Genomic DNA, 13,540 nt, shown 5'->3' with positions numbered 1-13,540 from the left:
AGAATGCCTTTGTGACAGGAATATGCAATAGCAGTTGTAGAGCACTGTATATCATACTAATTCTCTGTATCACCTTATTTTCAATACAGAGTATTTTATAAGCTGTTTCTGTTGGAAGTGTTGTGTTTTTATTTGTTGTAGGATTGAAAATGTGGACAATTTATCAACAAAACTTTGCCAAACATTGATGTTATAAATCGTGTTAACAAAAATCACCAGAACAAAAAAGTTGAAGAGCTGCACACGTAGGTACATTTAATGGCATAACCTGTGGGTCCTGTTCCTTTAATCCTTTACAATGCAAGTTCTTATATATTTATTTAATAAATTTTAGAGATACCCTAGTTATTTGCTTGGGAATAAAAAATAATCCTCAGACCCTTGTAAAAGACAATGATATAAACTTAATGATTTTGAAAGTGTGAAAATCCTAGTTTCTATCTATAATTAATTCTCAAAGGAAAGTTTATACTTACAGGATTGATGGATTATTTCACTGTTTGTAGTGATAGCAAAGCTGTTAATTAGTGGTGGTTTTTTTTTTTTCCCCTGGACTATTTCATTAAAGTGACTAATATTAAAATTTAATGAAACTATTAAATTTTATTATTTCAGCAACTTTTAGATGAGTTTCTTCCATGGAAATATTTTTATTTTTGTAAACAAAAATACATAAAACCACTAAATAGAATAAATATCTCCGACTCAGTGTCTCTCTTTGCTCTTCTTTTTAGACTGATACTGAATCAAACATATTCTTCATTGGTAATATCACCACAATGGATGATCTGGAAATATTTTTGTACAGTAGATCTTGATAAATTGTTGTTGTTTTGTTTTGTTTTGTTTTTTTAAATCAATAATACAAGATTCTATAAAGACAGCTGTAAGGTGATTCATGATGAAAGGAACAAATATACAAACATAGAAGGTAGGATGTCTGGTTAGGGAATAGCATTAGTCAGAAACATGTGCAGCTTGTAAGATAGTGATAAATGGTACATGAACAAAGTGCGCTGTTATATGTTCTTAGCTAGACATCCAGCAAGTTTTGATAATTTTCCTGGCTGCAGAATGATCATCTTCACTGTCATTTAAATTCTTCTTTTCTAGTTTGTTTTGTTCTTTCTCTTTTCCCTAAGAAAGGCTTGATCTTAAAAAAAGAAAAAAAAAAAGAGAGAAATTATGTATGAAGAAAAATAGGATCTTATTCAGTTAAGTCGAAGGTTATTCAAAGAACAGCTGGTGCAGAAAAATGATTAGAAGATGAAGCCCGCTAAAGACTGGAGGGCAGTCATACAAAGATCCAATAGACATACCTAATCTATAAGAAACAGAGTCCTCAGGCAGCCTTCTGCCTTTGGGCTGTGAAAAACCTACGCCTGCACATTGTGTCTCAGCAGTGTAGGCAATCTAGTGTTTCAGGTAAACTGCTTGTTTTCCTGGGAAACAGTATGTTTTAATCCTCATCCTTGCAAGGGAAATTTTCCTATTAGAACCACTGGATTTGAACAGAATATATAGCAGCTTCTACAGCAAACCCCTGAGCTAAGTAGTCAAGCAAAATCAGCAGAAGCCTTCTGTGAGCACGTGTGTGTATATGTTGAACTTGGTAGGTTTGGACTGGAGACCTGAATATCTACCAGATTTAATTTTTAAAAAAAATGAGATCTCACTAAAACTGTCAAGGCTAATTTCAATGGAAGTTTGTGGGGAGAATATTTAAAAAAAAAAAAAAAGGAAAGAAAAAGAATATTCTCCATCCTACTTTCCAGTCCTTTCTATTTTAAATGTAAAATGTGTGAGTTAGTTTTTGGATGTATCCCAAAGAATCATCCTTCCTAAAATCTAAGAGCTGTCTGTTTGCACAGTGATGTGATAACAGCGGGCAAAATATTTTCTTCTCTTCCTGAATTTTTCTACAGTTTATCATGTCACCTTTTTGTTGCTTTCGTAATGCAAAGAAAACTTGTCTAAGCCTTTTTGATATATTCCTCCTCTTTCTCACATTTGTCCTCTCACTATGCCTGAACTTTCCAATGCTTAATCATCCCTAATCCTCTCTCTTATTCTTTTGGCTTGCCATTTTCTTTTAGGCTGGGCAGTATTCTTCTTTTGATCTCTTTTCTCTTAAATGCTGACCTTCCAAAATCTTGTTTTGCAAAACATCCCCTCTGTTTCGGATGGGATGTAGCAACTACAGATAATCAGGAAAAAGAAAAGGTTAGTGATTTGTCATAATCATTTACTTATGTGCAGTCCATTAAGTAAAGGAAATATTAAGGTGCAGTTTTGCTACCACAAAAGAATTTGTAAGATTCATTGATTTTTCTTATCTGCCAAGACTGCAGGGAAACCACTTATTTTCTGTCTGGTAATTCTTCAGATGCAAGAATAAGAAAGAAAAGGGAAAAACACAGAATGGGGAAAGAAAAAAAGTAATGCTTCAAGGCAGGAAATAAAAAATACTTCTTTTTGCCAGGAATATTTCAGAAAGTTGTTTTTGTTTTGTTTTGTTTTTGATGATGGGACTAATTAACAACTTAGTGACTCACAAAACTATCAATTAAACAATAAACTCGCTGGGTAGAATTCTAAGTACAAAGAACCATGCTACCATTTCAAAGAAAATCTTTATTTAAAAAGTACCCCAAAAGCAGAACTGATCTGTTTGAGACATCGTAGAGTTACAATTTACTGTTGTACTGGCATTAATGCTATAAACATGAGTTTGACAATGTTGAAAAAGTTCTGAATAATCTCAGCACTGTAGAAGAAATGTGAAGATTCCTGATTTCAGCATATATAGCTCTTCTATGGTTATCCTCACAAGCTCACATTTGGATGAGGAATGGGTTGTAGCCATTTAATGGAAATTTTTTTTTTAATTTAAAATATATTTTGAATGTATATGCCTACAGGCTCTGTCTTGTAGTATGTTCAAAACTCCCCTTGTGCTCAATGAAATTTTAATGATAAAAGATGTGTATGTTTTTAATCTTGAAATTCCTATTTTGTTTATTCAGGCTGGTTAGACTAGAGTTTAATTTCAGACTTGCAAGCTCATTTTCAAATGGAAGTCTATACAGAGAAAATAATCCATTTGCTTTTAAAAATAAAGTGTTTTTAAAGTGCTATAGAGAAGCAACCCAAATGAAAACACCACCTTTGCTTCCAAAATGACATACTTCATAACTGTTGAAAAAGAAGACGTATATCTCTGCAGAAATTAATGTCACCCAGCAGAACTGAGATCTGCTGACGCTGGCTATCTCCTCACAGCAGTGGAGTCAGTGGCAAAGCTCTATTGATGTCAAATGTGTCCAGATGCCTCCAGTATGCCTCTATTCATAGCTGTTCTGGAAATAAAAACACTCAAGCTCCCAGTAACTTCATTGAGTTGAAACATTCCTGGGGAAAGGAGTAGAGTTGGCACAAGGAAGGACGAGAGCACAGTGCTGATGGCACCAGCAGGTGTTAGTGGCTCTGCCAGAGGCAGTGCTTCTTTCTACGTTGTCTTCACCTTTGAAGCATGTGAAGTTTAATGTTTCTTATAAGTTAATAATTACAACTATTTTGGTTATTATTTTTAGTTGTGTAAGAATTCAGTTGCTTTTTAATCTGACTGCTTATTGGCCCAAAGTGATTTCTATCTGCAATAGGTCCCAGAGTATATGGTGTATAGACAGTAATCCACTGAACAGGTTTTATTCTTCTCCCTTCTAATCACATAATAATTTCTTTCTTTAGTCTGCCACTTCTCTGCTGGTAAAAAATATCTCACCAGAAAGATGATATAAATAGCTAATATGGCAGGAGATGGACTTACCAGAAGCCACTTCAGTAACATGAAATATGACAAGGGGTTGTTGATTGAAGCTGTGGGTTAAGAAAGAATTAAGACTCTGCATTAGATTGTTAGTTGTGTTGCAGATATCATCCTATCTTCTCTTGCTGTCTGCTTTCTATGGCAAGCAGACTAAATCTGCTTTTTCATGTCAGGCTTTTACCAAACCCTGCAGATCAGTAACCAGTAAGGGATATAGCATCCCATGTGAGGAATCTACTGTTTTCAATGAAGTTACTGTAATACCCTTTGTGTTATTATCTCATATTTTATATCATAACAGCTGGTTTTTATTTTTAATGTATCACATTATGCAAAATTCACCACTGAATTGTGAGCAATAAACCTTGCTCCTTATTCTGTAGTGACCCAAGTACTAAATCTTGATATTATACATGTAAATCTATCAGATTCTTGTAAAAATATATGTATATGTAAAAATATACAGATACACATGCATGTGTGCAAACATCAGTTGCTTAAGGGATAAATCCTATGAAGTACTAATACATTAGCCTTCCCTTAGCAAAGCACTAGCTGCACTCTTTACTTTCAATGTATGTATTAACTATTGAAAGTTAAGCCTGGCTTAAATGAATGTCTGATTGGAGTCAAAGTTCTCAGTTTCTTGCAGGATGAAATATTTAATTGCATGGATCGTGGTAGCAATTATATAAATTAGGTCAATATAAAAGAGATTATATTCTTTTTTCAAAGATTTAAATAATAGCACAAGTTTTATTTAAAAAAGAAAGTAATCTCAAGAAGCAAGCTAAAGGCTGCTGTCTGGGTCAAAATAATGTGTGGAAGCCAGTTGCGATGATTTTGTGTCCCTCTTTGCTCTCCTAAGAGAGCAGCAGGAACCCAGGGCGTATGAGACTGTTTACACTTTTTTCAAGGCTGCAGGCGTGCTGTTAGGGGATGCATCTCACTGGCTTTCAGCATTTGATGGCTTTGTTCTTTCATTCTGATGAGGCATTAAATACATGTTTCAAATGTTTGTGCTAACTAGGTAGGTGCTTGCTTTGGTGTTTTTGTTTTTATCAGTAAATCTTAAAAAGGGTTTTGGGATTTTGTTGCTTGTGTGTTAATAAGTTTGATTAGTATTTGGGTACATTGGTATGAGAAAGGAGGAATCAATCTAATGAGGTTACTAATTTTCAAAAGTATTTTTGTCTAAATGTTACACGTATTGTTTAGCGTAAGGATATTTTGGAACTTGAATCCCTGTGTAACTTAGAGGAAAACAATTAACCCAGCTGAGATGATGGCAACTTTGTGCATTGCAAGTAAGCTTTATCAGGTTAAGATAGTTTCCTGTGATTTCCTGACACTTTGTGTTAGAAATACATACTGTTTTTATTGAAGAATACTGTGTGTTTTAAGACAGCAATGCTTTCTGTCTATGCAAATCACAGCTGATAGAGGATCAGCAGAAAAATATTGAGGTCTATTTATAGTTGCTAACTGGACTGTGTGAACAGAAAAGATCTGTCCAGTCCTGATAAATATTCTGTGAAATAACTGCCCACCTAGACGTGCTGGGAACACTCAGGATCACCGAGACCCTTACCTCATTCGAGATGTAAATATTCCAAGGTGCATTCTCAATTTTTTTTTTTAATTCATCCCAAGAGAGACAGAATAAATCTTTAATTTGAGACTTTTATTTTTAAAATTATGAAAGCCCAATACTGAAAACTTGGAACTTTCTTGAAATTTTGAGGACAGGTGGTAACATCAAGTATGCTTGTTTTCAGGATTGTGGCAGTTTTGTTTTATAGACCTTTTAAGTTAAAAATGTTGAACTTGATCAGCATATGGTACTGGCTAGCGTCATCTCTACCAGCTCTTTTGTTATCTTGTTTTTGTTACAGGTCTTAATGACAGTTGTAAGCCATAGTTCTGGATGCAGGGGTTAGTCCACCCTGGGGAGGAGAGGGAGAAACAGCAGTGTGGATTATGGAAATATGAATTGATCTAAAATGCAGCTCTCTTGTAACAGAATGAGACTCAAAGAAAGACTGGGGAGAAGGTGGTGAAAAGACGATGGAATATGATGTGAAAATGATCATTTGAATGCTTTCCTTTTCATTCCCAGCTGCTGTGTTCTGGTGAAAAGGCATGCATTTGTATATCTTAAGGCTGGGTGAAAAAGGGCCAGATGAATGGAATTACTTGTTAGATATGTTTTCATTTTGAGTCAGATTATGTGCATTTTAATAGACTGTATGCATATGTTAACCATTTTTTTTATCATACAGCTGTGCTATTGGGGGATTACATTTTGTAGACATGTTCTTTTCTCTTGTTTGCTCAAATAAGTACAGTATTAATATTTGACTGTCCTTCAGATATTGTGTATCAGCCTATCGAAAATAACTGTTAGTGATTTGGCTTATTCCTACAGCCTTCAGTGATGTGCCAAACCAAAGAAGAAAAAACTAACTGATGGCTGAAACAGTGATGACAATCATTTGGAACGTCTTCCAGAAAGACTGCCAAATTGTCATGTGTGATGTCGTTGTTGATTGACCTCGGCTGCCCTCAGAATGTTCCAGTCTAATGTTACCTAATTCCTTATTCCGTGCTACTTTATACTTTCTCACCTACTTGCTTAATACCTTCCATCCACTTCAGTCTTCGATATGTTGTCTCTGTTTTACTTTCAGCATTGCTCTTGTGTCTCAAGCTTACTGCTGCTCTTTGAGGAATATCCTAACTAGCTCAGCCTTTTTTTTATGTTTGTACTGGATGGAATATTCCTGAATCCTGTGTTTGATTCTTGGCTGTCGCTCTGCTTTTCTTGATGATAGTTTTCTGCAGAACTGGGAGAGCATTTGAAGCACATTGGTTCACTGTTACTGCTGCTGACACTGAAGTGTCACTTCAACTAATTTGTTTATATTTTGTTAAATAAAATACTTTCTTTTACATATTACTTATGTTAGGAAATGGTCTGGTATCAAATGTCATAATCCAAGTATGATGAAATCAAGGAACCAGGGCACACTAGTGCCAAAGAACAAGACTTAATGGGACTGAGATCAGGAACTGGAGCAGCAGGGGACGTTGCCAGCAGCAAGAGCAAGGCAAGGATGGTTAGTAGGCTGCAGCTGGAGGGGTCCTAACTACATGGTTTGGGATCTTGGATGAGCAATAAGTGAAGGTGAAGCAGCTCCAGGCAGGGTATCAGGAAGGGAAATACATTAATCCATCAGAATATAATTATTTCTGGTACTCATTACTTCTGTATAAATTTTCAAGGCATTGTGAACTACTTGACTGGTGGACTCTATTTGCTTCTTCCCTAAGCAGAGGTGTCGAGTTTCTGGTTTTTGTGCGAGTCATTTTGTTTGCTATCGTAAATAAAAGTACAATCAGTAACAAAAGATCCACATCTGAGAAATAACCTCTCTCTGAGGTTACAGTGCATGCTTATCTCTGTCCTTTGCCCTTCACTAGGTACTAACGGCCACTATCAGAGAAAACATACTGGGCCGGTGCAGACTTGGTGTGTCAGTTCTTGAATTTTAGACTAAAGTTGGGGAGAGGGAAGACCTCTTTCAATTTATGGAGAAATCCTGCTGTAGGAACAGGATTTTTATTAATTTTCAGTAAGTGCAGTGAATACTTGGGTTAGATTTGTGTCTTCACTGGGCATGGACAGTTTCATTCTTATGCATCAGACTGAAGCATGTGAAAATCTTCCTGGCTGTTAGTTGCTTGTGCTGCCTGGCTTGCCGGTGGAAGCTGCCGCCTCCTTCTCTTGGCTGTTCAAAAATTGGCTTATGCTATATTGGAGCTAAGCTGATTGACTTTGTGCTGAAGTGGCTGACACATGCTCACATGCAGAAACACCAACCTGACATTGTTACAGAGTAATCTCTAGCAATGATGCAGTAGCTGGGAGCCAGACGGTCTGGACAGGCTCAGCCATAGGTGAAGTGAATGTACATTGCGTATCTCCTTGGGAAAAAAATACATCTAACTGTATGTCCATTGGATTTTATTTTTTGTGATAGTCATCTGTCTGCATCTGGTAACATAAGGGATATGTTAGTGCTCCTGTCCCTCTTTGGTCTTGGATTTGTTTCATCTTTCTTTGTTTTTCAACACTGTTGATAATACCTGAATTTAGAACTGAAAAACTATTGCTACAAGTGATTCTTGTTGACCTATGATGCCTGTAAAATAAGAATTAACTGTTTCCTTAATAAAAATATCACAAATAGTTGCAATTATGAAATGGTAATCATAGCAGGTTCCTTAGAAGCTGATTTCCTTTCTTGGTTCCTTGTTTTTGGCTATAGATTCTTCTAGCTCAAGGAACTCAGGCCACACATGTAATTGGTTTCACTGCCCTTTACAGCATAATGTGGTTCCCCAACTTCCCCTGCTACTGACACAGCTGTGCGAGCCGGCACACTCCCACATAGGACTGTGCATTTAGAGGTAGATGAGCCCAGTTGAGGGTTTGGCTTTTGGACTGTCTCACCTTATTTATCTGCATAAGTCACTCTCTACTACAGATATTTTCTCTCAGCATGGCACCCAAGTTGTTCATTAACTTATGTGATTCTTCATTTATTAACTACTTTTAAGTTTCTGTGTTGCCAGCAAAATCAGGATTTTGTCATGGCATATGCTGTATGGTCATTTAATGAAAAAATCAGTGGAAAGTTCTGATTCTGGAAGGGCATCACCTAGCATTATAAGACAGTTTCACTCCCCAGCCTGAGCAGGCCAATTCTTGCATATAAGCAATCTGCAGATCTGGTGCTGACCTTTCTGTGTATATCAGTACTGGGTATTTACTGGGCAGGCCAATTGTTTAGCAGAAGCTTTCTAGGCAAGCAATGACATCCTGCTATTTACAGACACTCTCTGTTTCAATACTTGTCTTTTAGGTAACTAATGCAGTACTTCTTATTTATACTTAGGATTTAGTTCACCAAAAGGAGCGATTTTGTATGTCATGCTCAGGCTGCTGTTTGCAATTTGACTGTTGTGGTCATGTTTGCTTGCTTCCTTCTGCTTCTGAAATACGCCTGGGTGAAAGCATAATGGTTAGAAAACTCAGTGAGTCAAAAGGTATAAGGTGGTATTTCAAACAAGGTGGAGTTTTTTGTTTGTTTTTTTACCTGTCAGCATGCTAAAACATGTTCTAGGAAAAATCCAGAGTTTTTACTTATGATGCTAAGAGGAGACTTGAAAGAACTTCAGTAGTTGTCAAAAATGTTTGCTGGTTCTACATCCAAAAGTCGGGCAACCTCTGATCACCTGTATTGAAAAGACAACGTGGTGACATGTGCAGATGGAAACGGTTATCTAATTTATAAAGTAAATCCATTTAGCTGTTTTCTCTTTTCTGCCTCAAAAACAGTCTTCTCTTTTTCTTGCCTCTGACCTTTCATTCTGGTTTCCCGGTTGCTGCATGTTGTGGGTCTTCTGCTTTGGCCACTTCCAGCAAAATTGCAGTTGTTTTTTTTGTTTGTTTGTTTCTTATATAATTAATTCTATGCGTAGTCTGAAGTCTCTGGTGAAATGCTAGAATTTCTGGAGGAAAAAATTATTTGGAATATATTTGGAACAAAATGTGCTTGGAGTTAAAATGAATCTGAAATGTATCAAGTGTCGTCAAGAGTAGAGTTCGTCATGCTTGAAACTTCATGACTTTTTCAGTGTATTTTATTTTTATGGAAATCCAGCTATTTATTATTTGTAGTGTACTTTCATAGTTAATTTTCCTTTGAAAAATTTCTTTCCTTGATGATCAAGAACAAAATCTTGCACATAGGAGCCTTTTGACCTGAGTGTAAACTACGCTTTACTCGTGATTTTCCTTGATACTGTTTTGCAGATGGTTTTTGAGACTGCAAACTTCACTTTAAAGCAATACATTGAATAGATAGAGTTGGGTATGTTGCACATAGGCTCATTTCTGTCCTGAGCTATCAAGAGTATTCAAGGTAGAATGAAAAAACTAACAGGTAAGACAAATAAATAAGAATAAATTTTAATTTGTGCTTTATTTTATGGTGGTTATTTTTTTCACTACTGGAGAAACAGCATCTGAACAGGATATGCAGGAGGTTCAGTATTGCTGCCAAAGATGCATCTTAACTGTTGAATTTCCAGGTAATATTAGAGATGCTGTCACTGGAAGGGTATATTAAAAAGTCACTTTTTCCCTACTGCATAATGATAGGAAATTGTGTGTCATACTCTGGTGTCTTTTTTTGTACAAAATGTAATGAACTTTCTTAAAGACAATAAATAATCTACTACCTTAAAAGTTAAATATTGCCCACATAGTAATCTCAAGAGTGGAGATGGAAGAGCACATCTCCTGTTTTTCCCAGCTCTCTGATATTGCCTAGGGAATAATGGTCTCCCTGACATGAGTCAGGGAGGCAAGGGGAAACTATTTATTGGTGCATGGGATACAAATATTATATGCGTGCTAGAGCTGTATGGCGAAGTATTATTTATCTTGTTTTTGTTTGCCTTGCCAGTAATAGGGGTAGATGGTAACATTTCAGTCTACACTCGTTCTAATGGGAACTTTCTTCGGGAAGAAGAGCATTGTCAATTTTTGTGGTTTTATTATGAGTTCCAGGAAAGTTGAGGGGGTTTTGTCCTGGTTTCAGCTGGGATAGAGTTAACTGTCTTCCTAGTAGCTGGTACGATGCTATGTCTTGAGTTCAGTATGCGAAGAATGTTGATAACACTGATGTTTTCAGTTGTTGCTAAGTAATGTTTAGTCTAAAGTCAAGGATTTTTCAGCTTCTCATGCCCAGCCAGCAAGAAAGCTGGAGGGGCACAAGAAGTTGGCACAGGACAGAGCCAGGGCACCTGACCCAAGCTGGCCAACGGTGTATTCCATACCATGGGACGTCACATCTAGTATAGAAACTGGGAAGTGGGGGCAGGGAATCGCCGCTCGGGGACTAGCTGGGTGTTGGTTGGCGGGTGGCAGGCAATTGCACTGCGCATCATTTGTACATTCCAATCCTTTTATTATTGCTGTTGTCATTTTATTAGTGTTATCCTTATTAGTTTCTTCTTTTCTGTTCTATTAAACCGTTCTTATCTCAACCCACGAGTTTTACTTCTTTTTCCCGATTTTTCTCCCCCATCCCACTGGATGGGGGGGAGTGAGTGAGCGGCTGCGTGGTGCTTAGTTGCTGGCTGGGGTTAAACCACGACATTTTTTTTTAAGCAGGTAAATTAACCTGTTCTGAACTTCGTATTGTTTTACCTATTCTGCTATTTGTAACTGAGCTTGTTATTCTAAAGTGAACTTTGGGTCCCTGTATGCTATGCTGGACACAACTGTGGCTGAAATAAGCTTTATTTTTAACTGGGTACATGGTGAGATTCAGGAACAATTAGACAAATAGAGACTCCAACATTTTGTAACTTAGTAAAAATCTCTGAATTTTTAAACTTACTCTGTGGTTGTTTAGGAAGCCTGATTCTTCAGTCTTACAGGATAGTGAGATTAACAATGCCTTTTAAAGCACTCAGGGTTAACTAATAGATTTGTTCTTTTCTCTTTTTAAGGTGCCTTTGAAAGGTGCTCTAAAAGCAGTAAAGTCTTATGTGTACTGCCTGGGACACCAGCCTTAGTCTGCCGTACAAGGCAAGAGCATCTTGTAGTCTGCCTCTAGCTGCGGTGTACCACACCCTGGTTGTGTCACTGTTCCATTCATTAATTTTCTTTCATTTATTTTTGTCTGTATTTAACATACTGTTAGTTCTAAGTGATGTTGCAACAATCATCTATAAGCTCAGTAGCAGATACAGCTGACCTTCAGGTCTTCACTGCCACCTCTGATAGCTACTTGTTTACATGATTTTGCTTCTCCAAGATCTCAAGGTCTTCGTGTTACCTTGTTGTCTAGAGTCTTTCTGTCCTGCTACCTCATGTCTCTTCATGATTTAACTGTGCCCTTATTGCTCTGTAGAGCACAGCACAGCTAGACTAAGCTACCAAAACCCTTCAGCTGTCTTTCTAGCAGGAGCAGGTAGGTGAACCAACCTTTTCTTCCTTCCATCCTCCCCTGAGGCACATAACTGAGAGGTGGCCAAGAAGAGAAGAGATAGGGAGCAGGAACAAGAGAAATTAACAGATTGGAATTCTTTAAGCGATCTCTTCCTCATTTGCAGGTATTCAGCTCCCCATTCATTTTAGACAACAAATATTTCTCTGAATAAGCTTTAGAAAGATGAAAACATGACACTTTTTAGAGAGCAAGTCTTTTTCTAAAAAGCTTGGTGTTTAAGTGTTAGGAGCAACCTGAGTCTTCTGAATGTCAGTCATAGGCTGTAGGGCCTCTCCGGTTGTAGTTTATGTGTGAGCCAACTAAATGAGGATCAAAAATTGTTCTCAGCAGCGGAGTAGAATTTGTGTTCTGTGGGTGAAAACAATCTATGATTGTAGGAATGTACACAAAGCTCAGCTTGGTGGAGTTTTAACCTTTCTTGAATCCATTAGTGACAACTTCTGCTATGTGGTCCAGAATCACCTTCCCCTTTATGGGTTTGTGAGGGCTGTATGAACTCCTATGTGTCAGCTGTAGCGGGATATAATTATGTATCAGATAACACAGCACTATCCACATCTTGCTCTGAAAATTGTGAGATGAGCAGGTCTATTCTGAGGGAGCTGTGATTGCGCAAATTTTCTTTTTCATCTTCTGGAAATAGAAGTATTGCAACAGGTAGAACTTAGAGAGCACATCTATGGGTCTGTGTTTCGCTCCCACCCCGCCTCACCCCCGCCTCTGCGCTGAAACTGCTATGTCACGCAGTTGTGTTACCCCCACCATTTTACATCATGATTGCATTCATCCTGTGGTGTTACGCTGCAAATGAAACAGTGCTATGCGCACGTGAGTTTTGTGGGACTACCCCATAAATATGACTAGCAAACCAATTAGTGATTGCTAGTAAATATTAATATTTCTCTGAAACAATTTCAGAGAACTCTTCATAATTTGCCTTTAGACCTAGAGGAAAATTTGAAATATCTGAAGGCAAAACCACAGAAAGTTAACTACTGATTGTGTTTCTTCTCAGTGTACAAAGTGGGACTCATTGCTAAGTCTGGAAAACTTTTTTGTTTTAAATGATTCATAAAGGTTGGAGAAAGGTGTTGCTTTCCTGTCTCTTCTTCACAAGTAGCCTTGAACTCCTGAAAATTTTACGTTATATGTATACTTTATTTAACAAATGTGGAAATGATAGTTAAAATATTTTAAACTGCAGATTTCTGACTTTTTAAAAAAGGTTAAAAAAAAAAGTAAAAAGCAGGTGTGTAATTTAGTGATTCATTCTTGCAACAGTGAAATTCTGTAACCTTCAGGCACTTATTTATTTATTTATTAAAAGAGCTTTGCATCTCCACCCTAAACTATTTGCATTTAATTTCTGTATTTTTCCTCGCTTTAAGTGTTCAGAAAGCAGCTGATAATTTTTTTTGTTTGTTTTTACCATACCATAGATAATCACTGAATGATGTGCTTTAGAGAGAGGCATATAAAGGATAAAAATAGTTATGGAGGCCTGATAATGACTTCCATACTTTAGACCTTTGGATTCCTGTGAATGTAATCTAAGATTAAAATTTTTTATTATTCAAACCGTTTGGGCCTTTCTTTATTGTAGCTACAATTTTCTGATGAG

General features: G+C 37.0%; 1 protein-coding gene across 8 annotated transcripts in view; it reads left to right on the top strand.

Moving 5' to 3' along the window:
• Nucleotides 1–13,540, top strand: part of DENND1B (DENN domain containing 1B) — a 171,892-nt gene that overhangs the window by 44,880 nt on the left and 113,472 nt on the right. The gene's annotated exons all lie outside the window — the stretch shown is intronic.

This window comes from Haliaeetus albicilla, chromosome 8, assembly GCF_947461875.1.
Source record: "Haliaeetus albicilla chromosome 8, bHalAlb1.1, whole genome shotgun sequence".
NCBI classification, from domain to species: domain Eukaryota; kingdom Metazoa; phylum Chordata; class Aves; order Accipitriformes; family Accipitridae; genus Haliaeetus; species Haliaeetus albicilla.
This window is presented reverse-complemented; position numbering and strand designations above follow the sequence as displayed.